General features: G+C 40.2%; 14 non-coding genes across 14 annotated transcripts; all 14 read right to left on the reverse strand.

The window, feature by feature from the left end:
• Positions 1-554: 554 nt before the first annotated feature.
• Positions 555-628, reverse strand: TRNAI-AAU (transfer RNA isoleucine (anticodon AAU)). Its single transcript has one exon. It is a non-coding gene; the product is annotated as a tRNA-Ile (tRNA).
• A 392-nt stretch (positions 629-1020) lies between these two features.
• TRNAI-AAU (transfer RNA isoleucine (anticodon AAU)) lies at positions 1021-1094 on the reverse strand. Its single transcript has one exon. It is a non-coding gene; the product is annotated as a tRNA-Ile (tRNA).
• Positions 1095-2424: 1330 nt separating this feature from the next.
• On the reverse strand, positions 2425-2498 carry TRNAI-AAU (transfer RNA isoleucine (anticodon AAU)). Its single transcript has one exon. It is a non-coding gene; the product is annotated as a tRNA-Ile (tRNA).
• Positions 2499-4299: 1801 nt separating this feature from the next.
• Positions 4300-4373, reverse strand: TRNAI-AAU (transfer RNA isoleucine (anticodon AAU)). The gene has a single exon. It is a non-coding gene; the product is annotated as a tRNA-Ile (tRNA).
• Positions 4374-6174: 1801 nt separating this feature from the next.
• On the reverse strand, positions 6175-6248 carry TRNAI-AAU (transfer RNA isoleucine (anticodon AAU)). Its single transcript has one exon. It is a non-coding gene; the product is annotated as a tRNA-Ile (tRNA).
• Positions 6249-6642: 394 nt separating this feature from the next.
• TRNAI-AAU (transfer RNA isoleucine (anticodon AAU)) lies at positions 6643-6716 on the reverse strand. Its single transcript has one exon. It is a non-coding gene; the product is annotated as a tRNA-Ile (tRNA).
• Positions 6717-7577: 861 nt separating this feature from the next.
• On the reverse strand, positions 7578-7651 carry TRNAI-AAU (transfer RNA isoleucine (anticodon AAU)). The gene has a single exon. It is a non-coding gene; the product is annotated as a tRNA-Ile (tRNA).
• Positions 7652-9444: 1793 nt separating this feature from the next.
• TRNAI-AAU (transfer RNA isoleucine (anticodon AAU)) lies at positions 9445-9518 on the reverse strand. Its single transcript has one exon. It is a non-coding gene; the product is annotated as a tRNA-Ile (tRNA).
• A 395-nt stretch (positions 9519-9913) lies between these two features.
• TRNAI-AAU (transfer RNA isoleucine (anticodon AAU)) lies at positions 9914-9987 on the reverse strand. The gene has a single exon. It is a non-coding gene; the product is annotated as a tRNA-Ile (tRNA).
• Positions 9988-10381: 394 nt separating this feature from the next.
• On the reverse strand, positions 10382-10455 carry TRNAI-AAU (transfer RNA isoleucine (anticodon AAU)). The gene has a single exon. It is a non-coding gene; the product is annotated as a tRNA-Ile (tRNA).
• A 394-nt stretch (positions 10456-10849) lies between these two features.
• TRNAI-AAU (transfer RNA isoleucine (anticodon AAU)) lies at positions 10850-10923 on the reverse strand. Its single transcript has one exon. It is a non-coding gene; the product is annotated as a tRNA-Ile (tRNA).
• An 857-nt stretch (positions 10924-11780) lies between these two features.
• TRNAI-AAU (transfer RNA isoleucine (anticodon AAU)) lies at positions 11781-11854 on the reverse strand. The gene has a single exon. It is a non-coding gene; the product is annotated as a tRNA-Ile (tRNA).
• Positions 11855-12249: 395 nt separating this feature from the next.
• Positions 12250-12323, reverse strand: TRNAI-AAU (transfer RNA isoleucine (anticodon AAU)). Its single transcript has one exon. It is a non-coding gene; the product is annotated as a tRNA-Ile (tRNA).
• A 2726-nt stretch (positions 12324-15049) lies between these two features.
• On the reverse strand, positions 15050-15123 carry TRNAI-AAU (transfer RNA isoleucine (anticodon AAU)). Its single transcript has one exon. It is a non-coding gene; the product is annotated as a tRNA-Ile (tRNA).
• Between the last annotated feature and the right edge of the window lie 155 nt (positions 15124-15278).

A 15278-nucleotide genomic window follows, 5' to 3' on the forward strand; every position in this document is an offset into this window, starting at 1 on the left:
CAACAGCGGATTTCATATTTCATTTTCCAAACGTTGATGCAACCGAATGCCGCTAACGGTGTTCAACAGATACACAAAATAAAGACTGGCCGTTATGGGGATCGAATCCACGACCTCAGCGTTATTAGCACTGCGGTCTAACCAACTGAGCTAACCGGCCATTACGACATGCCAAAATTTCGGTAATCGTGTTTTGAAAACAAATACGATAGCACATTATCAAATCTCTGCGTTTCAAAAAGGTTATTGACGACTGTTGTTACATAATTTGAAATACAGAGTTTTATTCTAACTATTTTAAGGTCGCATAACTAAGTGCTTGCAGAATGCAACGTCTATTACCCACAAGATGCTGGTAGTAAAATAAGCCAATAGCGTTCAAGAGTACGCAAAGCATTTTGAGTGACCTACATGCAGATGATTCCCACAATGCCATTCGTCGCACTATTCTCACAATTTTACATTCGAGCAACAGCGGATTTCATATTTCATTTTCCAAACGTTGATGCAACGAATGCCGCCAACGGTGTTCAACAGACACACAAAATAAAGACTGGCCGATATGGGGATCGAACCCACGACCTCAGCGTTATTAGCATCGCGCTCTAACCAACTGAGCTAACCGGCCATTACGTCATGCTGGCATTTCTATAATCGTATTTTGAAAACAAATGCAATAGCACATTATCAAATCTCTGCGTTTCAAAAATGTTATTGACGGCTGTTACATAATTTGAAATACATAGTTTTATTCTAACTGTTTCAAGGTCGCATAACTAAGTGCTTGCAGAATGCAACGTCTATTATCCACAAAATGCTGGTAGTAGAATCAGCCAATAGCGTTCAAGAGTACGCAAAGCATTTTGAGTGACCTACATGCAGATGATTCCCACGATGCCATTCGTCGCACCATTCTCACAATTTTACACTCGAGCAACAGCGTATTTTTAATTTCAATATCCAAACGTTGATGCAATCAAATGCCGCCAATGGTGTTCAACAGACACACAAAATAAAGACTGGCCGATATGGGGATCGAACCCACGACCTCAGCGTTATTAGCATCGCGCTCTAACCAACTGAGCTAACCGGCCATTACGTCATGCTGGCATTTCTATAATCGTATTTTGAAAACAAATGCAATAGCACATTATCAAATCTCTGCGTTTCAAAAATGTTATTGACGGCTGTTACATAATTTGAAATACAGAGTTTTATTCTAACTAGTTCAAGGTCGCATAACTAAGTGCTTGCAGAATGCAACTTCTATTAACCACAAGATGCTGGTAGTAAAGTCAGCCAATAGCGTTCAAGAGAACGCAAAGCATTTTGAGTGACCTACATGCAGATGATTCCCACGATCCCATTCGTCTCACTATTCTCACAATTTTACATTCGAGCAACAGCGGATTTCATATTTAATTTTCCAAACGTTGATGCAACCGAATGCCGCTAACGGTGTTCAACAGATACACAAAATAAAGACTGGCCGTTATGGGGATCGAATCCACGACCTCAGCGTTATTAGCACTGCGGTCTAACCAACTGAGCTAACCGGCCATTACGTCATGCTGGCATTTCTATAATCGTATTTTGAAAACAAATGCAATAGCACATTATCAAATCTCTGCGTTTCAAAAATGTTATTGACGACTGTTGTTACATAATTTGAAATACAGAGTTTTATTCTAACTAGTTCAAGGTCGCATAACTAAGTGCTTGCAGAATGCAACTTCTATTAACCACAAGATGCTGGTAGTAAAGTCAGCCAATAGCGTTCAAGAGAACGCAAAGCATTTTGAGTGACCTACATGCAGATGATTCCCACGATCCCATTCGTCTCACTATTCTCACAATTTTACATTCGAGCAACAGCGGATTTCATATTTCATTTTCCAAACGTTGATGCAACCGAATGCCGCTAACGGTGTTCAACAGATACACAAAATAAAGACTGGCCGTTATGGGGATCGAATCCACGACCTTAGCGTTATTAGCACCGCGCTATAACCAACTGAGGTAACCGGCCATTACGTCATGCTAGAATTTCGATCGTCGTATTATGAAAACAACTGCAATAGCACATTATCAAATCTCTGCGTTTCAAACTAGTTATTGACGGCTGTTGTTACATAATTTGAAATACAGAGTTTTATCCTAACTAGTTCAAGGTCACATAACTAAGTGCTTGCAGAATGCAACTTCTGTTAACCACAAAATGCTGGGAGTAAAGTCAGCCAATAGCGTTCAAGAGAACGCAAAGCATTTTGAGTGACCTACATGCAGATGATTCCCATGATGCCATTCGTCGCACTATTCTCACAATTTTACATTCGAGCAACATCGGATTTCAAATTTCATTTTCTAAACGCTGATGCAATCAAATGCCGCCATTGGTGTTCAACAGACACACAAAATAAAGACTGGCCGATATGGGGATCGAACCCACGACCTCAGCGTTATTAGCACCGCGCTCTAACCAACTGAGCTAACCGGCCATTACGACATGTTAAAATTTCGGTAATCGTGTTTTGAAAACAAATACGATAGCACATTATTAATTCTGTGTCGTTCGAAGTGGTTATTGAAGGCTGATATTTCGTAATTTGAAATTCGCTGTATTATTTTAACTAGTTTAAGGACGCATAACTAAGTGCTTGCAGAATGCAACGTCTATTACCCACAAGATGCCGTAGTAGAATCAGCCAATAGCGTTCAAGAGTACGCAAAGCATTTTGAGTGACCTACATGCAGATGATTCCCACGATGCCATTCGTCGCACTATTCTCACAATTTTACATTCGAGCAACATCGGATTTCAAATTTCATTTTCTAAACGTTGATGCAATCAAATGCCGCCATTGGTGTTCAACAGACACACAAAATAAAGACTGGCCGATATGGGGATCGAACCCACGATCTCAGCGTTATTAGCACCGCGCTCTAACCAACTGAGCTAACAGGCCATTACGACATGTTAAAATTTCGGTAAACGTGTTTTGAAAACAAATACGATAGCACATTATTAATTCTGTGTCGTTCGAAGTGGTTATTGAAGGCTGATATTTCGTAATTTGAAATTCGCTGTTTTATTCTAACTATTTCAAGGTCGCATAACTAAGTGCTTGCAGAATGCAACGTCTATTATCCACAAGATGCTGGTAGTAGAATCAGCCAATAGCGTTCAAGAGTACGCAAAGCATTTTGAGTGACCTACATGCAGATGATTCCCACGATGCCATTCGTCGCACCATTCTCACAATTTTACACTCGAGCAACAGCGTATTTTTAATTTCAATATCCAAACGTTGATGCAATCAAATGCCGCCAATGGTGTTCAACAGACACACAAAATAAAGACTGGCCGTTATGGGGATCGAATCCACGACCTCAGCGTTATTAGCACAGCGGTCTAACCAACTGAGCTAACCGGCCATTACGTCATGCTGGCATTTCTATAATCGTATTTTGAAAACAAATGCAATAGCACATTATCAAATCTCTGCGTTTCAAAAATGTTATTGACGACTGTTGTTACATAATTTGAAATACAGAGTTTTATTCTAACTAGTTCAAGGTCGCATAACTAAGTGCTTGCAGAATGCAACTTCTATTAACCACAAGATTCTGGTAGTAAAGTCAGCCAATAGCGTTCAAGAGAACGCAAAGCATTTTGAGTGACCTACATGCAGATGATTCCCACGATCCCATTCGTCTCACTATTCTCACAATTTTACATTCGAGCAACAGCGGATTTCATATTTCATTTTCCAAACGTTGATGCAACCGAATGCCGCTAACGGTGTTCAACAGATACACAAAATAAAGACTGGCCGTTATGGGGATCGAATCCACGACCTTAGCGTTATTAGCACCGCGCTATAACCAACTGAGGTAACCGGCCATTACGTCATGCTAGAATTTCGATCGTCGTATTATGAAAACAACTGCAATAGCACATTATCAAATCTCTGCGTTTCAAACTAGTTATTGACGGCTGTTGTTACATAATTTGAAATACAGAGTTTTATCCTAACTAGTTCAAGGTCACATAACTAAGTGCTTGCAGAATGCAACTTCTGTTAACCACAAAATGCTGGGAGTAAAGTCAGCCAATAGCGTTCAAGAGAACGCAAAGCATTTTGAGTGACCTACATGCAGATGATTCCCATGATGCCATTCGTCGCACTATTCTCACAATTTTACATTCGAGCAACATCGGATTTCAAATTTCATTTTCTAAACGCTGATGCAATCAAATGCCGCCATTGGTGTTCAACAGACACACAAAATAAAGACTGGCCGATATGGGGATCGAACCCACGACCTCAGCGTTATTAGCACCGCGCTCTAACCAACTGAGCTAACCGGCCATTACGACATGTTAAAATTTCGGTAATCGTGTTTTGAAAACAAATACGATAGCACATTATTAATTCTGTGTCGTTCGAAGTGGTTATTGAAGGCTGATATTTCGTAATTTGAAATTCGCTGTATTATTTTAACTAGTTTAAGGACGCATAACTAAGTGCTTGCAGAATGCAACGTCTATTACCCACAAGATGCCGTAGTAGAATCAGCCAATAGCGTTCAAGAGTACGCAAAGCATTTTGAGTGACCTACATGCAGATGATTCCCACGATGCCATTCGTCGCACTATTCTCACAATTTTACATTCGAGCAACATCGGATTTCAAATTTCATTTTCTAAACGTTGATGCAATCAAATGCCGCCATTGGTGTTCAACAGACACACAAAATAAAGACTGGCCGATATGGGGATCGAACCCACGATCTCAGCGTTATTAGCACCGCGCTCTAACCAACTGAGCTAACAGGCCATTACGACATGTTAAAATTTCGGTAAACGTGTTTTGAAAACAAATACGATAGCACATTATTAATTCTGTGTCGTTCGAAGTGGTTATTGAAGGCTGATATTTCGTAATTTGAAATTCGCTGTTTTATTCTAACTATTTCAAGGTCGCATAACTAAGTGCTTGCAGAATGCAACGTCTATTATCCACAAGATGCTGGTAGTAGAATCAGCCAATAGCGTTCAAGAGTACGCAAAGCATTTTGAGTGACCTACATGCAGATGATTCCCACGATGCCATTCGTCGCACCATTCTCACAATTTTACACTCGAGCAACAGCGTATTTTTAATTTCAATATCCAAACGTTGATGCAATCAAATGCCGCCAATGGTGTTCAACAGACACACAAAATAAAGACTGGCCGTTATGGGGATCGAATCCACGACCTCAGCGTTATTAGCACAGCGGTCTAACCAACTGAGCTAACCGGCCATTACGTCATGCTGGCATTTCTATAATCGTATTTTGAAAACAAATGCAATAGCACATTATCAAATCTCTGCGTTTCAAAAATGTTATTGACGACTGTTGTTACATAATTTGAAATACAGAGTTTTATTCTAACTAGTTCAAGGTCGCATAACTAAGTGCTTGCAGAATGCAACTTCTATTAACCACAAGATTCTGGTAGTAAAGTCAGCCAATAGCGTTCAAGAGAACGCAAAGCATTTTGAGTGACCTACATGCAGATGATTCCCACGATCCCATTCGTCTCACTATTCTCACAATTTTACATTCGAGCAACAGCGGATTTCATATTTCATTTTCCAAACGTTGATGCAACCGAATGCCGCTAACGGTGTTCAACAGATACACAAAATAAAGACTGGCCGTTATGGGGATCGAATCCACGACCTTAGCGTTATTAGCACCGCGCTATAACCAACTGAGGTAACCGGCCATTACGTCATGCTAGAATTTCGATCGTCGTATTATGAAAACAACTGCAATAGCACATTATCAAATCTCTGCGTTTCAAACTAGTTATTGACGGCTGTTGTTACATAATTTGAAATACAGAGTTTTATCCTAACTAGTTCAAGGTCACATAACTAAGTGCTTGCAGAATGCAACTTCTGTTAACCACAAAATGCTGGGAGTAAAGTCAGCCAATAGCGTTCAAGAGAACGCAAAGCATTTTGAGTGACCTACATGCAGATGATTCCCATGATGCCATTCGTCGCACTATTCTCACAATTTTACATTCGAGCAACATCGGATTTCAAATTTCATTTTCTAAACGCTGATGCAATCAAATGCCGCCATTGGTGTTCAACAGACACACAAAATAAAGACTGGCCGATATGGGGATCGAACCCACGACCTCAGCGTTATTAGCACCGCGCTCTAACCAACTGAGCTAACCGGCCATTACGACATGTTAAAATTTCGGTAATCGTGTTTTGAAAACAAATACGATAGCACATTATTAATTCTGTGTCGTTCGAAGTGGTTATTGAAGGCTGATATTTCGTAATTTGAAATTCGCTGTATTAGTTTAACTAGTTTAAGGACGCATAACTAAGTGCTTGCAGAATGCAACGTCTATTACCCACAAGATGCCGTAGTAGAATCAGCCAATAGCGTTCAAGAGTACGCAAAGCATTTTGAGTGACCTACATGCAGATGATTCCCACGATGCCATTCGTCGCACTATTCTCACAATTTTACATTCGACCAACATCGGATTTCAAATTTCATTTTCTAAACGTTGATGCAATCAAATGCCGCCATTGGTGTTCAACAGACACACAAAATAAAGACTGGCCGATATGGGGATCGAACCCACGATCTCAGCGTTATTAGCACCGCGCTCTAACCAACTGAGCTAACCGGCCATTACGACATGTTAAAATTTCGGTAATCGTGTTTTGAAAACAAATACGATAGCACATTATTAAATCTGTTTCGTTCGAAGTGGTTATTGAAGGCTGATATTTCGTAATTTGAAATTCGCTGTATTATTGTAACTAGTTTAAGGACGCATAACTAAGTGCTTGCAGAATGCAACGTCTGTTAAGCACAAGATACTGGTAGTAAAATAAGCCAATAGCCTTCGAGAAAACGCAAAGCATTTTGAGTGACCTACATGCAGATGATTCCCACAACGACATTCGTCGCACTATTCTCACAATTTTGCATTCGAGCAACAGCGGATTTCATATTTCATTTTCCAAACGTTGATGCAACCGAATGCCGCCAACGGTGTTCAACAGACACACAAAATAAAGACTGGCCGATATGGGGATCGAACCCACGACCACAGCGTTATTAGCATCGCGCTCTAACCAACTGAGCTAACCGGCCATTACGTCATGCTGGCATTTCTATAATCGTATTTTGAAAACAAATGCAATAGCACATTATCAAATCTCTGCGTTTCAAAAATGTTATTGACGGCTGTTACATAATTTGAAATACAGAGTTTTATTCTAACTAGTTCAAGGTCGCATAACTAAGTGCTTGCAGAATGCAACTTCTATTAACCACAAGATGCTGGTAGTAAAGTCAGCCAATAGCGTTCAAGAGAACGCAAAGCATTTTGAGTGACCTACATGCAGATGATTCCCATGATGCCATTCGTCGCACTATTCTCACAATTTTACATTCGAGCAACATCGGATTTCAAATTTCATTTTCTAAACGTTGATGCAATCAAATGCCGCCAATGGTGTTCAACAGACACACAAAATAAAGACTGGCCGATATGGGGATCGAACCCACGACCTCAGCGTTATTAGCACCGCGCTCTAACCAACTGAGCTAACCGGCCATTAGGACATGCTAAAATTTCGGTAATCGTGTTTTGAAAACAAATACGATAGCACATTATTAAATCTGTGTCGTTCGAAGTGGTTATTGAAGGCTGATATTTCGTAATTTGAAATTCGCTGTATTATTTTAACTAGTTTAAGGACGCATAACTAAGTGCTTGCAGAATGCAACGTCTATTACCCACAAGATGCTGGTAGTAGAATCAGCCAATAGCGTTCAAGAGTACGCAAGCATTTTGAGTGACCTACATGCAGATGATTCCCACGATGCCATTCGTCGCACCATTCACACAATTTTACACTCTAGCAACAGCGTATTTTAAATTTCAATATCCAAACGTTGATGCAATCAAATGCCGCCAATGGTGTTCAACAGACACACAAAATAAAGACTGGCCGATATGGGGATCGAACCCACGACCTCAGCTTTATTACCACCGCGCTCTAACCAACTGAGCTAACCGGCCATTACGACATGCTAACATTTCGGTAATCGTGTTTTGAAAACAAATACAATAGCACATTATAAAATCTGTGCGTTTGGAAGTGGTTATTGAAGGCTGTTGTTTCGTAATTTGAAATTCGCTGTTTTATTCTAACTATTTCAAGGTCGCATAACTAAGTGCTTGCAGAATGCAACTTCTATTAACCACAAAATGCTGGGAGTAAAGTCAGCCAATAGCGTTCAAGAGAACGCAAAGCATTTTGAATGACCTACATGCAGATGATTCCCATGATGCCATTCGTCGCACTATTCTCACAATTTTACATTCGAGCAACATCGGATTTCAAATTTAATTTTCTAAACGTTGATGCAACCGATGCCGCCAATGGTGTTCAACAGACACACAAAATAATGTCTGGCCGATATGGGGATCAAACCTACGACCTCAGCGTTATTAGCACCGCGCTCTAACCAACTGAGCTAACCGGCCATTACGACATGCTAAAATTTCGGTAATCGTGTTTTGAAAACAAATACGATAGCACATTATTAAATCTGTGTCGTTCGAAGTGGTTATTGAAGGTTGATATTTCGTAATTTGAAATTCGCTGTATTATATTAACTAGTTTAAGGACGCATAACTAAGTGCTTGCAGAATGCAACGTCTGTTACCCACAAAATGCTGGTAGTGAAATAAGCCAATAGCGTTCAAGAGAACGCAAAGCATTATGAGTGACCTACATGCAGATGATTCCCATGATGTCATTCGTCGCACTATTCTCACAATTTTACACTCGTGCAACAGCGGACTTCAATATCCAAACGTTGATGCAACCAAATGCCGCCAATGGTGTTCAACAGACACACAAAATAAAGACTGGCCAATATGGGAATCGAACCCACGACCTTAGCGTTATTAGCACCGCGCTATAACCAACTGAGGTAACCGGCCATTACGTCATGCTAGAATTTCGATCGTCGTATTATGAAAACAACTGCAATAGCACATTATCAAATCTCTGCGTTTCAAACTAGTTATTGACGGCTGTTGTTACATAATTTGAAATACAGAGTTTTATCCTAACTAGTTCAAGGTCACATAACTAAGTGCATGCAGAATGCAACTTCTGTTAACCACAAAATGCTGGGAGTAAAGTCAGCCAATAGCGTTCAAGAGAACGCAAAGCATTTTGAGTGACCTACATGCAGATGATTCCCATGATGCCATTCGTCGCACTATTCTCACAATTTTACATTCGAGCAACATCGGATTTCAAATTTCATTTTCTAAACGTTGATGCAATCAAATGCCGCCAATGGTGTTCAACAGACACACAAAATAAAGACTGGCCGATATGGGGATCGAACCCACGACCTCAGCGTTATTAGCACCGCGCTCTAACCAACTGGGCTAACCGGCCATTACGACATGCTAAAATTTCGGTAATCGTGTTTTGAAAACAAATACGATAGCACATTATTAAATCTGTGTCGTTCGAAGTGGTTATTCAAGGCTTATATTTCGTAATTTGAAATTCGCTGTATTATTTTAACTAGTTTAAGGACGCATAACTAAGTGCATGCAGAATGCAACGTCTATTACCCACAAGATGCTGGTAGTAGAATCAGCCAATAGCGTTCAAGAGTACGCAAAGCATTTTGAGTGACCTACATGCAGATGATTCCCACGATGCCATTCGTCGCACCATTCTCACAATTTTACACTCGAGCAACAGCGTATTTTAAATTTCAATATCCAAACGTTGATGCAATCAAATGCCGCCAATGGTGTTCAACAGACACACAAAATAAAGACTGGCCGATATGGGGATCGAACCCACGACCTCAGCGTTATTAGCACCGCGCTCTAACCAACTGGGCTAACCGGCCATTACGACATGCTAACATTTCGGTAATCGTGTTTTGAAAACAAATACAATAGCACATTATAAAATCTGTGCGTTTGGAAGTGGTTATTGAAGGCTGTTGTTTCGTAATTTGAAATTCGCTGTTTTATTCTAACTATTTCAAGGTCGCATAACTAAGTGCTTGCAGAATGCAACTTCTATTAACCACAAAATGCTGGGAGTAAAGTCAGCCAATAGCGTTCCAGAGAACGCAAAGCATTTTGAGTGACCTACATGCAGATGATTCCCATGATGCCATTCGTCTCACTATTCTCACAATTTTACATTCGAGCAACATCGGATTTCAAATTTAATTTTCTAAACGTTGATGCAACCGATGCCGCCAATGGTGTTCAACAGACACACAAAATAAAGTCTGGCCGATATGGGGATCAAACCCACGACCTCAGCGTTATTAGCACCGCGCTCTAACCAACTGAGCTAACCAGCCATTACGACATGCTAAAATTTCGGTAATCGTGTTTTGAAAACAAATACGATAGCACATTATTAAATCTGTGTCGTTCGAAGTGGTTATTGAAGGCTGATATTTCGTAATTTGAAATTCGCTGTATTATTTTAACTAGTTTAAGGACGCATAACTACGTGCTTGCAGAATGCAACGTCTATTACCCACAAGATGCTGGTAGTAGAATCAGCCAATAGCGTTCAAGAGTACGCAAAGCATTTTGAGTGACTACATGCAGATGATTCCCACGATGCCAATCGTCGCACCATTCTCACAATTTTACATTCGAGCAAGAGCGTATTTTAAATTTCAATATCCAAACGTTGATGCAATCAAATGCCGCCAATGGTGTTCAACAGACACACAAAATAAAGACTGGCCGATATGGGGATCGAACCCACGACCTCTGCGTTATTAGCACCGCGCTCTAACCAACTGAGCTAACCGGCCATTACGACATGCTAAAATTTCGGTAATCGTGTTTTGAAAACAAATACGATAGCACATTATTAAATCTGTGTCGTTCGAAGTGGTTATTGAAGGTTGATATTTCGTAATTTGAAATTCGCTGTATTATATTAACTAGTTTAAGGACGCATAACTAAGTGCTTGCAGAATGCAACGTCTGTTACCCACAATATGCTGGTAGTGAAATAAGCCAATAGCGTTCAAGAGAACGCAAAGCATTATGAGTGACCTACATGCAGATGATTCCCATGATGTCATTCGTCGCACTATTCTCACAATTTTACACTCGTGCAACAGCGGACTTCAATATCCAAACGTTGATGCAACCAAATGACGCCAATGGTGTTCAACAGGCACACAAAATAAAGACTGGCCAATATGGGAATCGAACCCACGACCTTAGCGTTATTAGCACCGCGCTATAACCAACTGAGGTAACCGGCCATTACGTCATGCTAGAATTTCGATCGTCGTATTATGAAAACAACTGCAATAGCACATTATCAAATCTCTGCGTTTCAAACTAGTTATTGACGGCTGTTGTTACATAATTTGAAATACAGAGTTTTATCCTAACTAGTTCAAGGTCACATAACTAAGTGCTTGCAGAATGCAACTTCTGTTAACCACAAAATGCTGGGAGTAAAGTCAGCCAATAGCGTTCAAGAGAACGCAAAGCATTTTGAGTGACCTACATGCAGATGATTCCCATGATGCCATTCGTCGCACTATTCTCACAATTTTACATTCGAGCAACATCGGATTTCAAATTTCATTTTCTAAACGTTGATGCAATCAAATGCCGCCAACGGTGTTCAACAGACACACAAAATAAAGATTGGCCGATATGGGGATCGAACCCACGACCTCAGCGTTATTAGCACCGCGCTCTAACCAACTGAGCTAACCGGCCATTACGACATGTTAAAATTTCGGTAATCGTGTTTTGAAAACAAATACGATAGCACATTATTAAATCTGTGTCGTTCGAAGTGGTTATTGAAGGCTGATATTTCGTAATTTGAAATTCGCTGTATTATTGTAACTAGTTTAAGGACGCATAACTAAGTGCTTGCAGAATGCATCGTCTGTTAAGCACAAGATACTGGTAGTAAAATAAGCCAATAGCCTTCGAGAAAACGCAAAGCATTTTGAGTGACCTACATACAGATGATTCCCACAACGCCATTCGTCGCACTATTCTCACAATTTTACATTCGAGCAACAGCGGATTTCATATTTCATTTTCCAAACGTTGATGCAACCGAATGCAGCCAACGGTGTTCAACAGACACACAAAATAAAGACTGGCCGATATGGGGATCGAACCCACGACCTCAGCGTTATTAGCATCGCGCTCTAACCAACTGAGCTAACCGGCCATTACGTCATGCTGGAATTTCTATAATCGTATTTTGAAAACAAATACGAGAGCACATTATCAAATCTCTGCGTTTCAAAAATGTTATTGACGGCTGTTACATAATTTGAAATACAGAGTTTTATTCTAACTAGTTCAAGGTCGCATAACTAAGTGCTTGCAGAATGCAACTTCTATTAACCACAAGATGCTGGTAGTAGAATCAGCCAATATCGTTCAAGAGAACGCAAAGCAATTTGAGAGACCTACATGCAGATGATTCCCACGATCCCATTCGTCTCACTATTCTCACAATTTTACATTCGAGCAACAGCGGATTTCATATTTCATTTTCCAAACGTTGATGCAACCGAATTCCGCTAACGGTGTTCAACAGACACACAAAATAAAGACTGGCCGATATGGGGATCGAACCCACGATCTCAGCAATTTAGCACCGCGCTCTAACCAACTGAGCTAACCGTCCATTACGACATGTTAAAATTTCGGTAATCGTGTTTTGAAAACAAATACGATAGCACATTATTAAATCTGTGTCGTTCGAAGTGGTTATTGAAGGCTGATATTTCGTAATTTGAAATTCGCTGTATTATTGTAACTAGTTTAAGGACGCATTACTAAGTGCTTGCAGAATGCAACGTCTGTTAAGCACAAGATACTGGTAGTAAAATAAGCCAATAGCCTTCGAGAAAACGCAAAGCGTTTTGAGTGACCTACATGCAGATGATTCCCACAACGCCATTCGTCGCACTATTCTCACAATTTTACATTCGAGCAACAGCGGATTTCATATTTCATTTTCCAAACGTTGATGCAACCGAATGCCGCCAACGGTGTTCAACAGACACACAAAATAAAGACTGGCCGATATGGGGATCGAACCCACGACCTCAGCGTTATTAGCATCGCGCTCTAACCAACTGAGAAAACCGGCCATTACGTCATGCTGGCATTTCTATAATCGTATTTTGAAAACAAATGCAATAGCACATTATCAAATCTCTGCGTTTCAAAAATGTTATTGACGGCTGTTACATAATTTGAAATACAGAGTTTTATTCTAACTAGTTCAAGGTCGCATAACTAAGTGCTTGCAGAATGCAACTTCTATTAACCACAAGATGCTGGCAGTAAAGTCAGCCAATAGCGTTCAAGAGAAGGCAAAGCATTTTGAGTGACCTACATGCAGATGATTCCCACGATCCCATTCGTCTCACTATTCTCACAATTTTACATTCGAGCAACAGCGGATTTCATATTTCATTTTCCAAACGTTGATGCAACCGAATGCTGCTAACGGTGTTCAACAGATACACAAAATAAAGACTGGCCGTTATGGGGATCGAATCCACGACCTCAGTGTTATTAGCACTGCGGTCTAACCAACTGAGATAACCGGCCATTACGACATGCTAAAATTTCGGTAATCGTGTTTTGAAAACAAATACGATAGCACATTATCAAATCTCTGCGTTTCAAAAAGGTTATTGACGACTGTTGTTACATAATTTGAAATACAGAGTTTTATTCTAACTATTTTAAGGTCGCATAACTAAGTGCTTGCAGAATGCAACGTCTATTACCCACAAGATGCTGGTAGTAAAATAAGCCAATAGCGTTCAAGAGTACGCAAAGCATTTTGAGTGACCTACATGCAGATGATTCCCACAATGCCATTCGTCGCACTATTCTCACAATTTTACACTCGAGCAACAGCGGACTTCAATATCCAAACGTTGATGCAACCAAATGCCGCCAATGGTGTTCAACAGACACACAAAATAAAGACTGGCCAATATGGGGATCGAACCCACGACCTTAGCGTTATTAGCACCGCGCTCTAACCAACTGAGGTAACCGGCCATTACGTCATGCTAGATTTTCGATCGTCGTATTATGAAAACAACTGCAATAGCACATTATCAAATCTCTGCGTTTCAAACTAGTTATTGACGGCTGTTGTTACATAATTTGAAATACAGAGTTTTATTCTAACTAGTTCAAGGTCACATAACTAAGTCCTTGCAGAATGCAACTTCTGTTAACCACAAAATGCTGGGAGTAAATTCAGCCAATAGCGTTCAAGAGAACGCAAAGCATTTTGAGTGACCTTCATGCAGAAGATTCCCATGATGCCATTCGTCGCACTATTCTCACAATTTTACATTCAAGCAACATCGGATTTCAAATTTCATTTTCCAAACGTTGATGCAACCGAATGCCGCCAACGGTGTTCAACAGACACACAAAATAAATACTGGCCAATATGGGGATCGAACCCACGACCTAAGCGTTATTAACATCGCGCTCTAACCAACTGAGCTAACCGGCCATTACGTCATGCTAGAATTTCTATAATCGTATTTTGAAAACAAATGCAATAACACATTATCAAATCTCTGCGTTTCAAAAATGTTATTGACGGCTGTTGTTACATAATTTGAAATACTGAGTTTTATTCTAACTAGTTCAAGGTCGCGTAACTAAGTGCTTGCAGAATGCAACTTCTATTAACCACAAGATGCTGGTAGTAAAGTCAGCCAATAGCGTTCAAGAGAACGCAAAGCATTTTGAATGACCTACATGCAGATGATTCCCATGATGCCATTCGTCGCACTATTCTCACAATTTTACATTCGAGCAACATCGGATTTCAAATTTCATTTTCTAAACGTTGATGCAATCAAATGCCGCCAATGGTGTTCAACAGACACACAAAATAAAGACTGGCCGATATGGGGATCGAACCCACGACCTCAGCGTTATTAGCACCGCGCTCTAACCAACTGAGCCAACCGGCCATTACGACATGCTAAAATTTCGGTAATCGTATTTTGAAAACAAATGCAATAGCACATTATCAAATCTCCGCGTTTCAAAAAGGTTATTGACGACTGTTGTTACATAATTTGAAATACAGAGTTTTATTCTAACTATTTTAAGGTCGCATAACTAA

Source organism: Saccoglossus kowalevskii, chromosome 2, assembly GCF_978046115.1.
Source record: "Saccoglossus kowalevskii chromosome 2, keSacKowa6.1, whole genome shotgun sequence".
In the NCBI taxonomy this organism is placed as follows: Eukaryota; Metazoa; Hemichordata; class Enteropneusta; family Harrimaniidae; genus Saccoglossus; species Saccoglossus kowalevskii.